General features: G+C 47.6%; 1 non-coding gene across 1 annotated transcript; it reads right to left on the reverse strand.

Moving 5' to 3' along the window:
• Positions 1-1097: 1097 nt before the first annotated feature.
• Positions 1098-1220, reverse strand: TRNAG-GCC (transfer RNA glycine (anticodon GCC)). Its single transcript has 2 exons — positions 1184-1220; positions 1098-1133 (listed from the first exon to the last, which is right to left on the reverse strand). It is a non-coding gene; the product is annotated as a tRNA-Gly (tRNA).
• Positions 1221-15318: the final 14098 nt, after the last annotated feature.

A 15318-nucleotide genomic window follows, 5' to 3' on the forward strand; every position in this document is an offset into this window, starting at 1 on the left:
AAGGAAGCCTGGCATGCTGCAGTCCATGGGGTCGCACAGAGTCAGACACAACTGAATGACTTTCACTTAAATGTGGAATCTAAAAAGCCCCCAAACTTACAAAGAACAGATTTGTGGTTACCAGAGGCAGGAGAGGGAAGGAGGTGGAGGAACTGGGCGAAGTAGGTCAAAATATACAGACGTCCAGTTATAAGTGAGTTCTGAGGATGTAATGTACAGCCTGGTGACTACAGTTCAGTTCAGGTCAGTCGCTTAGTCGTGTCTGATTCTTTGGGACCCCATGGACTGCAGCATGCCAGGCTTCCCTGTCCATCACCAACTCCCAGAGTTTGCTCAAACCCATGTCCATTGAGTCAGTGATGCCATCCAACTATCTCATCCTCTGGCATCCCTTTATCCCACCTTCAATCTTTCCCAGCATCAGGGTCTTTTCCAATGAGTCAGTTCTTTGCATCAGGTGGCCAAAGTATTGGAGCCTCAGCTTCAGCATCCTTCCAATGAATATTTAGGACTGATTTCCTTTAGGGTTGACTGGTTTGATCTCCTTACAGTCCAAGGGACTCTCAAGAGTCTTCTCCAACACCACAGCTACAGTTAACAATACTATATTGTACATTTGAAAGTTGCTGAGAAAGTTGATCTTAGAAGTTAACGTTACAGGGAAAATTTTTTTTGATAATGTGTGGTGATGCATGGTAATTAACCTTATTTTGGTGATCATTTTCCCATATACACATGTTGAAAGAAAATCAGTCCTGAATATTCATTGGAAGGACTCATGGAGAAGGGGATGACAGAGGATGAGATGGTTGGATGGCATCACTGATTCAAAGGACCTGAATTTGAGCAAGCTCTGGGAGTTGGTGATGGATAGGGAAGCCTGGCATGCTGCAGTCCATGGGGTAGCAAAGAGTCGGACACAACTGAGCAACTGAACTGAACACTTAAAACTAACACAATGTTATGTGTCAATTGCACATCAACTTTTTAACATCATAACTTTTAAAAAAAATTTACATTTTTTTTTGTGGGGGGGTGCTGTCCTGGGTCTTAGTTGAGGCATGCAGGATCTTTTAGCTGTGACATGTGGGATCTAGTTCCCTGACCAGGGATCGAACCTGGGCCCCCTGCATTGGCAGTGTGGAGTCTTAGCAACTAGTCCACCAGGAATGTCCCCTGGTCTTGGCAGTGCAGAGTCTTAGCCACTGGACCACCAGGGAAGTCCCATATCAATTTTTTAAAAAGAGCCTCTATCTCCACATAAGGTCACATTCTGAGATACTGGGGTTCAGACTTCAATACAACTTTCATGGTGAACACAATTCAACCCGTAACAGTCGTAAAAGTCGAAAGATGGCCCCTTTTTAATTCTCACTTCTTTTTCCCTACTTCCTTTTCTTTCCGGCCTCTGAGCAATTAGAATTTCTCCTTCCTTCAGCCCAAATTCTGACCCTTTCGTATCATTGCCCTTCCCCCACCCACCCTCACTGCCCACGTGATCCCTTCCCCCCACCCTGGACAGTGGGCGCACCAGTGCCTTCTGCAGGCTGGGGCTCACATGGAGCTCTTGCCCTCTGTCCCCTTCTTGTCCCTGCCGCTCAGTGGTCCGAGCACACCTGTCAGCCCTTTTTCCCTCCGGCTGGGACGGAGGATGGCTTCCTGTGGGCCTCAGAGTCTATTCGCTCAGGCCACCTTGGGCCATCTGCTCCAGGCATGGGGCTCTCACGCAGCATGTTGCTGCCCCCACTGTGGGGACAATTCCACTGGGCCCCCAAATCCCCCATTTCCCCTCCTGTCAGCAGCAGCATCTTAGCGGTAACCCCAGAACATCCCCACAACCCCTCGTCCTCTTCTTTTCTCTCCCAGCTAATCCCAGCAAAGTCCCGTCTTAACTTGTCCAACTGTCCTTCGGCAGGATTTCAGCTCCCGCATTCATCCGTCTTCTGGTACATTCTTGAGTGTCTGCAGCCGGAGCTGTATTTCTTCGCTGTTTCCCTTTTCCTCTTCCCCTCTTAGCATGGCTTGCTCCCTGCCCTCTTCCTTTGTTCCTCTGTCTGTTATTTATATGAAGTTCCATCCATGTTCTTCATCCTGGGGAGATTCCCTGTCAAGCTCGGAAGGCTCGTCCTCTCCCTGGAACTTGGCTTGTCCTGCTGCTTAGGGGCTTCCCCGGTGGCTCAACTCGTAAAGAATCTGCCTGCCAAAGCAGGGGATGCAAGAGACACAGGTTCGATCCCTGGGTTGGGAAGATTCCCTGGAGGAGGAAATGGCAATCCACTCCAGTATTCCTGCCGGGGAAGTCCCACTGGACAGAGGAGCCTGGAGGGCTACAGCCCACGGGGTCACAAAAAGTCGGACACAGCTGGGCATGTGTGCACACACACTGCTCAGTCTTGCCTGAGCCATTTCCAGTCATTGCATGAAGGTGTCACCTCTGTGGACAGTGCCTGGGCGGTGACCCACAGAGGCCTGGCTGTGACACCACTTGGCATACTCTTTCATAACAAAGAGCTTGGCTTTGGCATCAGACAGATCAGAGCTCGGAATCTCACTGTCACTTATGCCCCGTGACACTGGGCAAATCCTGTAACCTATCTAAGGATTGACTTCCTAATCTATGCAAATGAAGACCTAGCAGTATTTCCCTCAGGGAGGTGAGGGATCAATCAGGGCCCAGTAAGAAACAAGTGGCAATTTTGAAATATGATAATTCTAGGATTTATTCAAAAAGAGTTTATACAAAGTATAAACTATTAAAAAGTAGTGGGTTACAGCCAGCTGTACTGCAGGACTTGAGAAATTGGGACAGTGGGGAAGGGAGGGCATAGTTACTGGAGTCCAGAAGGACCTTCTCCTTCTCCTTCTGGAGTCAGCCACTTTGAGACAGGAGAGCCCAGTCCAGGGCCATGGTCAGCTCTGCAGGGCAGGGGTTCGGGGAGTACAGATTCCCAGTCTCGTTGTTCCTGCCCCCTTGACACCTCTCACTGGCTGACCTCACAGGAAGCCAGAGTCCAGGGGCTCCTGTCCATCTGCTCCATCCATGTCTGCCCCACCAGCAGCCAGAATTGAAGAGGGATTGGGTAGAGAATTTGGAGGAGCAAATGGATGAATTAGCAGAGTTTGCAAATCAAATAAGAGAGGCATGTAAGACCGAGCACCCCCTACATATCAACAAATGTGTTAGCAACCTTTTTCCTCCTCTTCTTCATTATTATTATTATTTAAAGAAAGTAAAATATAGTCTTCCTTGACTTTTTTCTCAACAATTCTATCTCTCCAAGAGAAACTACCCAGAAACAACTTCCTCATTGAATTGTCCAGAAGTTCCTGCCCACTCCCAGTCTTCTTCATAGTATCCCACAATGTTTTCACCCAGCCTTAAGTGATTGGACCAGAGGCAGACACTTCACCCTGATAGGCAGAGCAGCCCACAGTGTTTCCCCCTGGCCTTTGCTGATTGGACAAGGGTAGACACCAAGGAGGCTGCTGACTGCTGATTGGCCAACCCCATCAGCTCTGTCTTAGAGGGTTTGCCCTGTGGGCTGTTCAGAGGAGTGGGTCTGTAAGTAGGTCCAGAAGTTGGTAGAGCAGAGCGGGTGGGAAGCTGAGGGAGCACTAAAGTAACTAGTAGAGATCAAAACATATATTTTGAAAGGTTGGAGGTGGTCTATCCCCAGGGCTGGTCTAGCTCTCCCTCAGGCTGGTGGGCCAGCACCTGCCCCCTCACTTCCCACCTTCTCTTACGATAACTTACCTCTTAGCTGAGCTCAAACTCATCACGTATGGCAGGCAAGCAGGAGGCATGGCCACAGCCCATTTGCTGCTCCTGAGGAAAGTGCTAAAGGTTTAGAGTGAAGAACACACCTTCCTTTCTAGCTTGTCAATGCAAGAGGGGAAAAAGACGAGGCACACCAAGTACTCAGGGACCTCTCTTGGTTATGCAGTTACCTATTCTGCTATTTTTATAATCAGGAGGACCCACTGATTTATAGGAATTTATGGAATTTATGCAATATAAATACTGGACAAATATTTAAGCTACAGTGAACTGTGGGAAGTAATAGAGCATAGCAACCAACTCCATCCTTTCCAGCTCAAATGTATTCATTCACTTTCACCAGGCAATTTTACATACTCTAAAAAAAATGATTAAGTGTCTTTGTTTTCATCTCCAGACACAAAATATTTTACTCTCTGACACATGTGTTAGGCATTTGATGTATGTCTTCTCCTTTCTCTTTCAGAATAGAAAGCCAGTATGGTGTGGTCAGGCTTGCTTTTTTTTTTTTTTTTTCAGACAAAGAAGCTGAGCTCTTGCAGGACTGGTAGGTGAGTTGCCCAAGATCTTAGGAGGCTAGAGGAAGAGAACAGACCAGAACCACAGTGCAGAAGACCCACTCCCTGCTCTAGCCAGTATCCCACACTGTCCTCTTACCTAGTGGCAAGATGTCCTCATGGAGTTTGGATATTATGAGTCTGTGCAGGCTTCCAGAATGGCTGCAAAGCCACCACCTCCAGGAAGCCCAGCCTGATGGCCCCGGTTAATTTTGACCTCTCCCAATTTGGGTTTGCTCTATGCTTCCTCCATACCTAACTTTTTGTATCTTTTTTTCAGCCTGGCCAAATGTCTTTACACCCTTGACCTTTGTTGTTATTTAGTTGCTAAGTCCAAGTCTTTGTGACCCCATGACTCAACAGGCTCCTCTGTCGATGGGATTTCCCAGGCAAGAAGACTGGAGTGGGCTGCCCTTTCCTTCTCCAGAGGATCTTCCTGACCCAGGGATCTGACCCATGTCTCCCACTTTGCAGGTAGATTCTTTACCCCTAAGCCCCCAGGGAAGTCCCCCTTTTACCTTCTATTGGGCCCCAAACCCTCTAAAGTCAAGATTCTGAGTAGATCACTTTCATATCTCTTACAATGCCCAGCTCAGAGCCAATCTGTCTGTTGGATGAATAAGTGCATAAATGATTAAAAGAATGAAAATAACAGCGATCTTGTTGGGATGTGAGTGGGCACTGTCACCTGGTAGCTAGTGACAATATGAGAGGTGATGAGGGGACAGAGGTTAAGAGCAGGATGGTAGGGACCTGGCTTCTAGTTCCCACCCTGCCACTCACTGGTGGTGTTGCCTTAGGCCATTTCCTTCACATGTCTTTGCCTCTGTTTTACCTGTCTGCAGGTGAGGATAATAGGAGCCTCTCGCTGCGTTGTGCTGTTGTGGGGATTAAATGAAAGAATGCAAGCAAAGCATTAGTTCAATTCCTGCTACATGGTAAGTGCTCAATAAACACCTTATCAAATAGATGTGATCATTGATGTTGGAAATCATCCCCACCTTATAAGCTTTATGTCTCTTCTCTGTGAAGACAAGGACCCACCGTCTATTACTACTTCTGTTGTTCATCTGAAGCATGGGCACTGATTAAATCTAACCTCTGTCTTGTACTCATCTGCCAGCGCAAATTCAGAGTCATTTTTTATCTTCAACAATGTAAGTGGTGCATCCTGGTTGTCTCAGCTTTGCTCCTGGAGCCGCTGCATCTTGGATAGGGCTGGACTAGGGTGAATGAGGCACTTAGGTTAAGTGTAAATTTAAGGAGGATCTGAAAAACTCAGCAATCAAGGGAAATAATATTATTTTTATTGTGCAAAATATCCATAACAGTCCCAGTTTAACCATTTTAAGTGGACAATTCAGTGGCATTAAGCACACTCACATCATTGTAAAATCATCACCCTATTTCCAGAACTTTTTCATTGTCCCAAACAGAAATTTTGTACTGGCTAAACAGTAACTCCTGAGAAATAACATTGTACCACAATGTTTAAAAAATCAAAATTAATATAAAAATCTGCAGTGAAAAAAGTAACAAAACTTGAAGCAGAATGAGTAAGCTGCTGCTACTGCTGCTGCTGCTGCTAAGTCACTTCAGCCAGGTCCAACTCTGTGCGACCCCATAGACGGCAGCCCACCAGGCTCCCCCGTCCCTGGGATTCTCCAGGCAAGAACACTGGAGTGGGTTGCTATTTCCTTCCCCAATGCGTGAAAGTGAAGTTGCTCAGTCGTGTCAGACCCTCAGCAACCCCATGGACTGCAGCCTTCCAGGCTCCTCCATCCATGGGATTTTCCAGGCAAGAGTATTGGAGTGGGGTGCGATTGCCTTCTCCATGAGTAAGCTGAAGTGTATTTAAAACTTTTTTAAATTGTCACTTGGTCAAAAGAAATTGTCAAACATGGCAATTCTCTCCACTGAAAGTGAGATTAGCAAACAAGTAATTTACTTATTTTATATATATATATATATTTTTTGTTTGTTTGTTTGTTTTGCTGCACCGAGTAGTATGTGGAACTTCCTGGACCAGGGACTGAACCCATAGCCATTGTAGTGAAAGCACTGGGTCTTAACCACTGGACCATAAGGGAAGTGCAGCAATTTTTTTTTTTTAATTGAAGTATAGTTGAGTTACAATGTTGTGCTAGTTTCAGGTAAGTTTTTAAAAATATTTTTGATGAGTTTGCTTTCCTTACAATCAGAAAAATAAAATTATAGTAAATTCTGTTTGGAATATTAATAAAGTATTTAAGCTTAAGATAATCTTGTGAGTTTTAATACACCTAGTTTCCAATTTTTCGGTAACTTTTAAACCACTTTACTTGTTCTGGGAAAAAAAGTTAACAGTTGAAAAGTATGTAAAAATATGTTTATCAGGGCACATATTTTTCCTTCTGCCTTTGGCCCCAATATGACTCAGCACCCTCATGTTCTTGATCCAGTAAATATAAAATTCTGATTTTTTTGCTCATCATGGAGTTTTGGCATTCATTTAGATTTTAAAATACTATATTAAGATATTCTTTATGTTGATCACTGAATATTGTTTGGTCTTTTAGTTTTGGTGCCTGAGGCAAGGGTCTCAAGCATCTCACCCTCATTCTGACCCTGCCCCAGGTGCTTCCAAGAACTTGGATCTGATCCTCCCTGCAGAGAGGAGTGACCTTTCACGTGGGGAGACAGGCTTTACACACTCAGGACTCCAGAAACCTGTGGAAGGAGAAGGTAAAAGTTTCCAGCACTGTGTCTCTCCTCTCATCTGTGAACAGATTCATACTTTGCAGGACCTGGTGCAAAATGACAATGCGGGGACTTTGTTCCAAAATTAAGAATTTCAGGAGGACAGCAGGGAAGCAGTAAACCAAGCAGAGGGCCCTTCCGAGCTTGGAGCGCTGTGCGCCTGCCCAGGTCATCTCCCTCGAAGCTGGCTCTGCCATCACTCTTGCCAAAGGAGCTCTCCAGTCCGAGCCCCACAGACCTCCTCTTTCTCTCAATTGGGATTACCTTTCTCCCTCTGTTGGCCCCACTGTCTGTACCACTCAGGGCTGCAGGCATTGCCCTGCCTAACCTGACCCCACACCCCCCTGCAAGACATCCAGCTTAAACCTCCTCCTCTGAATGAAGCATGATGCTGAGCAGGCTGTGTTCCACATATCCCACTCCAGAAAAAAAAAAAAAAGCTAGAACCATTTGGGGGATTTCCCTGGTGGTCCAGTGGTTAAGTGGACAGGTTCAATCCCTGGTCCAGGAACTAGGATCCTGCATGCCACAGGACCAAAAAATAAAACTAAAAAAAAAATACTTTTTAAAGGACTGACGATTCACATGGACATTCATTTGTTCTTTCACTTCATGCATTCATCCAGGCATCCACTGAGCATCTGTATGGCAGACACGGGGCTGGGCATTCTGGATCCAGACAGGAGCAGCACCAGAGCCCTGTCTTGGAAGGCCCAAGGAGACCTCACTGAGTAAGGAGATGATTACAGCACACGTGCCTCACCAGGACTGGCCACACAGAGCCAAGGAGCTGGGTCTACTTCAGTAAGGCGTGGCATGGCCTCCTCCGGCTTCTCTGACCTTGCAGGGAAAGGCAGCCAGCGGCCCTCTTCTCTAAGGGGCACCGTGAGCCCTGACTCCCCAGTCAGAAGTGCAGCCCCTCCCACACCAGCCCTGAGACCTTGTACAAGTCGGGTCACCTTCAGAGTCGCCGTTTCCTCCCTTATAATCAGGTAGCTGTCTTCCAACACACCTCGCAGGCTCCCCAGAGTAAATCAGCTAAGTGCTTATAAAGCCCACAGTCACGTGACAGAGTGATCTTGTGAGCCTTAGGTCCCGAGGGCCCACACAGCCGTCTGGCTGTCTAATAGTCATTCAGCAAACACTGGCTGAACACCACTGTGTGCCAAGCCCTGTGGCGCCTGCAAGCTCATTTTTTCCCATTCTTCCAGAAGAAGGAGATCGTCTCTATATAGTCTATGTTTGCAAATGAGGAAACTAATGTTACATGGAACCCCCAGTCCCTTGGCTAATTGGGGGCACTCTGAAATTTGAACCCGTCTCTGACTTTGTGCTCAGCCCTTGGGTTGTACCTTGAGGGCCCTTCAGGACCTGGTAGGCACCCCACCCTCACCCCCTAATCTGACCCCAGGAAGAAACTCCAGGAGGGGGTTCCCATCCCCATCCTCCTGCCTGCTGCTCCCCCACCCCCTCATCCCCCACCAGCCCCCGCCCCCACTCCCCGCAGTCACCTCTGACCTCGTGCCCTGCCCCCACTCTAGCCTGCACAGCAGCAGCGTCTGTCAGGAAGAGCCTTGAAGCAGGCAGCCCTGGCCTCCTTGAAGCTGTACTTGGCGAGGCCTTGACCTTGACCTTGACCTCCCCATGCTCCTCTGCAGGATGGGAAACAGGCCCCACGGCAAGGTGAGGACTACACAGGGCTGTGTGTGAAAGGTCCTGGCATGGAGGATTCTTTCCGTCTTTGCCCTGAGCCCTTGGAGAGGGAGGTGGCTGCATTGCACAGGGAGTGCTCCTTCCAAGCCAGTCCCTCTGGACCAGGTCAAAGCTTCCCCCCGCAAGCTTGGTTAGAGGAACCACCACAGAAGACGGCTCCTGAGCAGCCCCCATTAGTCTGTCACCTATTTATAAGCACTTGAGCCCTCACTGTGCTCCCAGCACTGTGCTAGGCACAGCAGATAACCCAAGGGAAGGCGCCTGCTCTTGAGAACTTGAGGTCTGATGGTAGAGGCAGAACTAAGTGGACACTCCTGGGAAGCAAGCTGTGTCCTTCTGTGTTGACCACTAAAGCCCTGTGAATGGCTGACAATCACTTCATCCTCTCAAGGGATATGTGTCGTCTGGGCTGTGTGCACTCTGGGAAGGCTTCCTGGAAGAGGAGGAGGCTGAGAGGCCAAGGAGCGTCTTTGGTTCTCCTCTTGGAGGCACTGAGGTATTAAGAAGGAAAGTCCCCTATAATACGGTCTCCCAGTTCAGTTCGGTTCAGCTCAGTTGCTCAGTCGTATCTGACTCTTTGTGACCCCATGGACCACAGCACGTCAGGCCTCCCTGTCCATCACCAACTCCCAGCACCATTCTATCCTTCCCCACTGCTCCAGGATGTAGCTCCTGTACATGAGCCTCACTGGCTCTCTCATCAGTGAAATGGGGTGATAATATGACTGACCTCCCAGGATTGTTCCAAGACGCTAATGAAATAATAGAGATGAAATTGCTCTGGACACTCAGTGCTGAATAAACATCAGCTGCTGTCATCTCCGGAGAAGGCGATGGCACCCCACTCCAGTACTCTTGCCTGGAAAATCCCATGGATGGAGGAGCCTGGTGGGCTGCAGTCCATGGGGTCCCGAACAGTCGGACACGACTGAGCGACTTCACTTTCACTTTTCACTTTCATGCATTGAAGGAGGAAATGGCAACCCACTCCAATGTTCTTGCCTGGAGAATCCCAGGGACGGGGGAGTCTGGTGGGCTGCTGTCTATGGGGTCGCACAGAGTCAGACACGACTGAAGCGACTTAGCAGCAGCAGCAGCTATCATCTTACAGCAGGGTCAGTTCTGCTTCCTGAAACATCACTCCCTACGGGGCGCCCACCTCGGCTTGGCTCCTTGGGCACCAGGCCTGAGGGCCTGGTGTCCAATCTCATCTTCTTCCTCTTTTCTAATTCTGAGAACTCGACATGCCACCCAATGGAACTTCTGTGAAGATCGTTAAGAAATGGTTTATTTTCTCAGGGTTAAATTGATGTAGCACGATACCATTTTAATATTTACATTTAGGCTACCCACTCTAGTATTCTTGGGCTTCCCTTGTGGCTCAGCTGGTAAAGAATCTGCCTGCAATGTGGGAGACCTAGGTTCGATCCCTAGGTTGGGAAGATCCCCTGGAGAAGGGAAAGTCTACCCATTCCAGTCTCTGGCCTGGAGAATTCCGTGGACTGTAAAGTCCATGGGGTTACAAAGAGTCGGACATGACTGAGCGACTTTCGCTTTCACTCATATTTACATTTTAAGCATACAGTTCAGTGGCACGTGTGGGTACATTTATACTCTTTTGCAACTGTCACCCATTCATCTCCAGAACTCTTTTTATCATGTCAAACTGAAACTCTATACCCATCAGACTCTCACTCCCCATTCCCACCTCCCCCCAGCACCTGGCAACCACCCTTCAGCTTTCTGTCTCTATGAACTTGACTATGCCAAGCGCCTCGTATAAATAGAATCATACAGAATTTGTCTTTTTGAGACTGGCTTATCTCACTCAGGATAATATCCTCAAGTTCATCTGCGTCGTGGCATAAGGCAGAATGTTCTTCCTTTTTAAGGCTGAATGATAGTTCATCGTGTGAATAAACCACATTTTGTTTATCTGTCCATCCATCCATGGACACGTGGGCTGTTTCCACCTTTCGGCTATTGTGAATAATGCTGCTATGATCATGAGTGTACAAACATCTGCTCATGTCTCTACTTTCCATTCTTTGGGGAATATATCCAGAGGTGGAATTGCTGGATCCTATGGTAATTCGATGTTTAGTTTTTTGAGGAACTGCCAGGCTGCTTTTTGCAGTGGCATCCCACTCCAGTACTCTTGCCTGGAAAATCCCATGGATGGAGGAGCCTGGTAGGCTGCAGTCCATGGGTTCGCTAAAAGTCAGACACGACTGAGGGACTTCACTTTCACTTTTCACCTTCATGCATTGGAGAAGGAAATGGCAACCCACTCCAGTGTTCTTGCCTGGAGGATCCCAGGGAAGGGGGAGCCTGGTGGGCTGCCGTCTATGGGGTCGCACAGAGTCGGACATGACTGAAGGGACTTAGCAGCACAGCAGCAGTACTACTTTCTATTCACCAGGGTTACATCTGATCCAGTCTTTTCAGGCCCATCCTGTGGCAGGCATGATCTGAGCTAAAAGCCCAGGTAGAAGGTAACATTTTAAAACGGGAAGGACTGGGTTGAAGAGCAACTAGGGGACTTTCAGAAAATGTAGGAGGAACCATCAGAAGGTGTTTGAGGAAATAGCTCAGTGTAGCAGAGCGCCAACACAGAGAACGACTGTGTTCCCGAGCCTCCGTGTGTACTTGTAATCACGGATAATTTTATTGCTTCTTACCAGATGCCTGGTAAACCCCTTAATGTAAAAAGCAATGACTTTTCTTTTGCCAAAGGACTTGGGAAATACCTGTTCTGAAACCATGAATACCAGGGGCACCAAACAGAGCAAAAATGTCCATGCAAAGCCATCTAGCTTTCCCAGTAATGAGGAGTATAAGAGTAGAGGATTTTTTTTTTTTTAACATGCTCATAAAATGATTATACTTGTTCTGAGCATTTCCTGGTTTGAGCGTGGCTGTTACAGACTTATTTCATAAGTTGATTTATTTTTGTCATGGTATCTGCAGGGACCTGTGTTTTCATTCCTGTTGGCTTTTTTGTTGTTGCTTTCCCTTTTCTCCCCATCTGAAAAATCTCTTTCCAGCACATTTGAAAGTGGCAAGAATTGTGAGAGGTCCTTGGTGCTCCAAAATCTTCATTCACATTCTCAGCTGCTAACATTCCAGCTTGAGATGGTCTTTGCTTTGAATATTCATTGACCATTTCTGTTGTTGCATTTCCCCAAATAAAATCTACTTCAGCTTGTTGCTCTCTGGGAAAGGGCTGGTGAGCAGTTTTCTGACAGTTGTATATTAAATGCAGGTGGCTTCATGAATGCATTTTCTGTCTGATTCAATACATTAACCATAACCCACAGTTTCTTCCAAAGGAACTGGAATGAATTAAATTGTTTAATAAAACCTTACTTACCTGGATAAACTCATTTCTATTTTGCATTTAGATTCCCTAATGCATCTTTCCAGATTGTTATTTGTAAAATAAAAAGCTAGACGTGTTTACTTAGAAAGCCAAACATCAGACTCTAATCCTGGTTCCCAGCCAAGTGCTTTGCAGCATCTTTGTTTTTTTTCTCCCCACTTCCTAACACAATATGAACTGTTGCGTATTTTATTTAGCATGAATTGATAACTCCTACCCCAGATCCAAATTAAGACTGGGGCATTGAATTTGCTTCTCTGCAAATATTTCTTTCCATCACATCCCTGAAACCTGTACTGTTTCAGACGGAGAGGAGGCAGGGATTGCGTATTGGGAAATTGATTTTAAAGCATTGCCTGTGCCAAAAAGCCTTGACTGACTTTGGGTTGAAGCTCACTAAGTAGCTGCTTATAGGAAAGCTTCTCTATCCCCTGTAAAAATCATTCTAGAAGGCTGAATCTTCTAGAAGAGCCAACTTGGGAAACTGAGCTACAGTGTAGTTTTTGGAGAAATCTGGGCCTGAAGAATCAATAACCTTTCCCTTCTCCTTTGCCAAAAGCAGTTTCTGGTGTATAGTACGCCTTAAGTGAGTGCTTGCAGAATTGATTAACTGAATAAATGAATAACGAGGATGACTTACTTCGTCTTATTTCCCTTTTTGCCTTTTTCCAGAAACCCAGTGCCAAGTTCAATGCTCAAATACAATTATATTAGCCAGGATATTTGATCTCATTGCGTCCCCTCTTTCTTTTAAAAAATTTTAAAGTTCTATTTAAGTAATTTTATTATATACCTGTCTTAATGTAAAGTGCTAAAGATAATGTCTATCTGATTGAACCAATGTCCACCAAGCATATACTTTTTCAGATGTCACCTCCCTTAATCACCTTGCCAACCTTGCCCTGCATGCCAGAAGTCAGTGCTCTATTTAACAGATGAGGAAACCTAAACATTTTTATCCTTGACTTTTAGGGGTGGGAGGAGTGGTAGCTGACATTTCTGTTTCTGTTGTTCAGTCGCTCAATCCTTTTTTGACCCCATGAATTGAAGCACACCAGGCTTCCCTGTCCTTTACTATCTCTCAGAGTTTGCTCAAACTCATGGCTATTGAGTCCATGATGCCATTCAACCAGCTTCCTTAAGGCCAGGCCGTATATTAATCATTTGACTTAATCCTCAAATTAAAAAAAAAAAATTCACCACATCAATATTCTTGGCAGCCCCATTTTGTGGATGAAGAAACTGAGGCTTGGGAGATTAAGTAATTCACTCAGGGACACACAGCTGGGCAGAGGTAGGATTTGAACCAGGACTCTGACCTCTCAAGCCATTGCACCCAACATGATGAACTGTTGGTTCAACGTGAAAATATTGATGTCGCAATGTTTTTATTCAGATGTAAGTTATTTCTTCCCATAACTGCAGAAATCCAACTGCTTACACACTACCAACTGGGCTTAGGATAAAAAGCAAAGTGATTATTATTCCAGAACGAGACGGCTACTAGACCAAGGCCTCACAGGAAAAGGGAACAGGGTCTCAGGCGGCATAAATTCCGCTTTGCTGTGTGCTTCAGGGCCCACCTGACGAAGGAAGGGCCCGGGCCAGGCTGGAGGAAGCCCTCCCCTTGGCGCCCTCCCCACCTCTCTGCTCTGACCTTCAGCAGCATCTCCCTTGGGAAGCATGCTCTGCTGTTGAAAGGCGGGCATTAGACTATTAGACTGGGTGTGGCTGGCTGTTGGCAGCTCAGGGCACCTTCTTTCTCTTCCCTCCTCCTGGCCTTCGGCCGGAGAGACAGCACGGAACACAACCCCCACCCCCCCGCCCCAGTCTGCAGACTTGCTACAGTCCTTCCCGTCAAACCGCCTGAGAAACTCGACAGGAACGTCAAAGATGAGGTGCTTGAGGTTTATCAAGTTTTCAAGATTACAGCTCCATAAACCCCTTTACAAGGCCGCTCAGCACCAGTGTCCCGAGCCTCCCTGCACATCGCCGCCACCTCTGGTTCAGTGAGCCAGGCGGCCCCCACACCCACCCACCCACCCACCAGACCTGCCGTGTCATCATTGGGAGGAGGGGGAGAAAACCCAGCGCTGGTTCCCTTATAATCAAATTTTCACTGCGCTCTCTGACAGGTTTTTAAGTCACTTAAGGGATCTATTTATATGTGAAAGCATCAGCATTGTGCAGTAAATCCAACCACAAGCCAGTCCCATATTTTATTAAGTTTAAGTTCAGTGAAAGTGCAGAGCAGACGAGGGTCCTGTGTCTCTCTGTTACATCTGATTTGCGGTTCCCATAAAAAGGCCCACATGCCGCTGTTTCAGATGTGTTTTGGATTGAAAATAGGATTAATGTGCTAAAGTGTGATTAGAATGGTTAAACACGATTAATTGGAACAGACTTCTGCTGCCAGGGGAGCCCCTCCGAGCCTGGCCCGGCTCCAGGTTACCCAGTGAACAAAGCCGGCCAACTGTCCAACTTCCCCGTGTCTCGCCTCACGTGCCTCGCCCTTGCATTTTCTCATCGCCAGCCTGTCTCAGGGCAGATTAAATGCAGCTGAGAATGTGGGTCTCGCTCGGCGGCCGGCGTCCTCCGGGAATAGGCAGGAACCTCGGCCTGGCCAGGCCTCGACGGGGCGGGCCGGGAGCCGCTGAGCACTGGGGGCAGCGGGCCAGGTGGCTGGGCCAGGGGTGGGAGTAATTTGGGGTTTTTTAAATGATCTATTAAACCCTTGAACTTTAATCAAGCTGCTACCACACTGACGGCTCTGATTTATCCTCGGAGGCCAGGCCCAGGCCCAGAGCTCCAGCCAGGCTTCTGCGGGCCGTTTTGAGGGGGTGGTGAGGGGGTGTGGGCAGGCAGGAAGGTCACCCACAACCCCCTCCAGGGGGTGTGTGCTTGGCCACCAGGCTGGACAAAGCCTTCCTCCGCCCTCTCCCCCAAACACAGGCTTTGAAGCGGAGCTCAACCAAGCCTCTTCCAACCTGCACCCCCAGACTGCCTACCTTGGGGTCTCCCCTAGGATGGGCTCTTGGGGCCCTGGCTGGCTCCTCCTCCTTCAAGTTGGGGGTCAATGCGGTCTCCCAGGCCGAGGTTGCCCCCAGCTCAACAGGCAGACTTTCCCAGGAGGTGGGGGGGAATCACAT

This window comes from Bos taurus, chromosome 21 (genome assembly GCF_002263795.3).
Source record: "Bos taurus isolate L1 Dominette 01449 registration number 42190680 breed Hereford chromosome 21, ARS-UCD2.0, whole genome shotgun sequence".
NCBI classification, from domain to species: Eukaryota; Metazoa; Chordata; class Mammalia; order Artiodactyla; family Bovidae; genus Bos; species Bos taurus.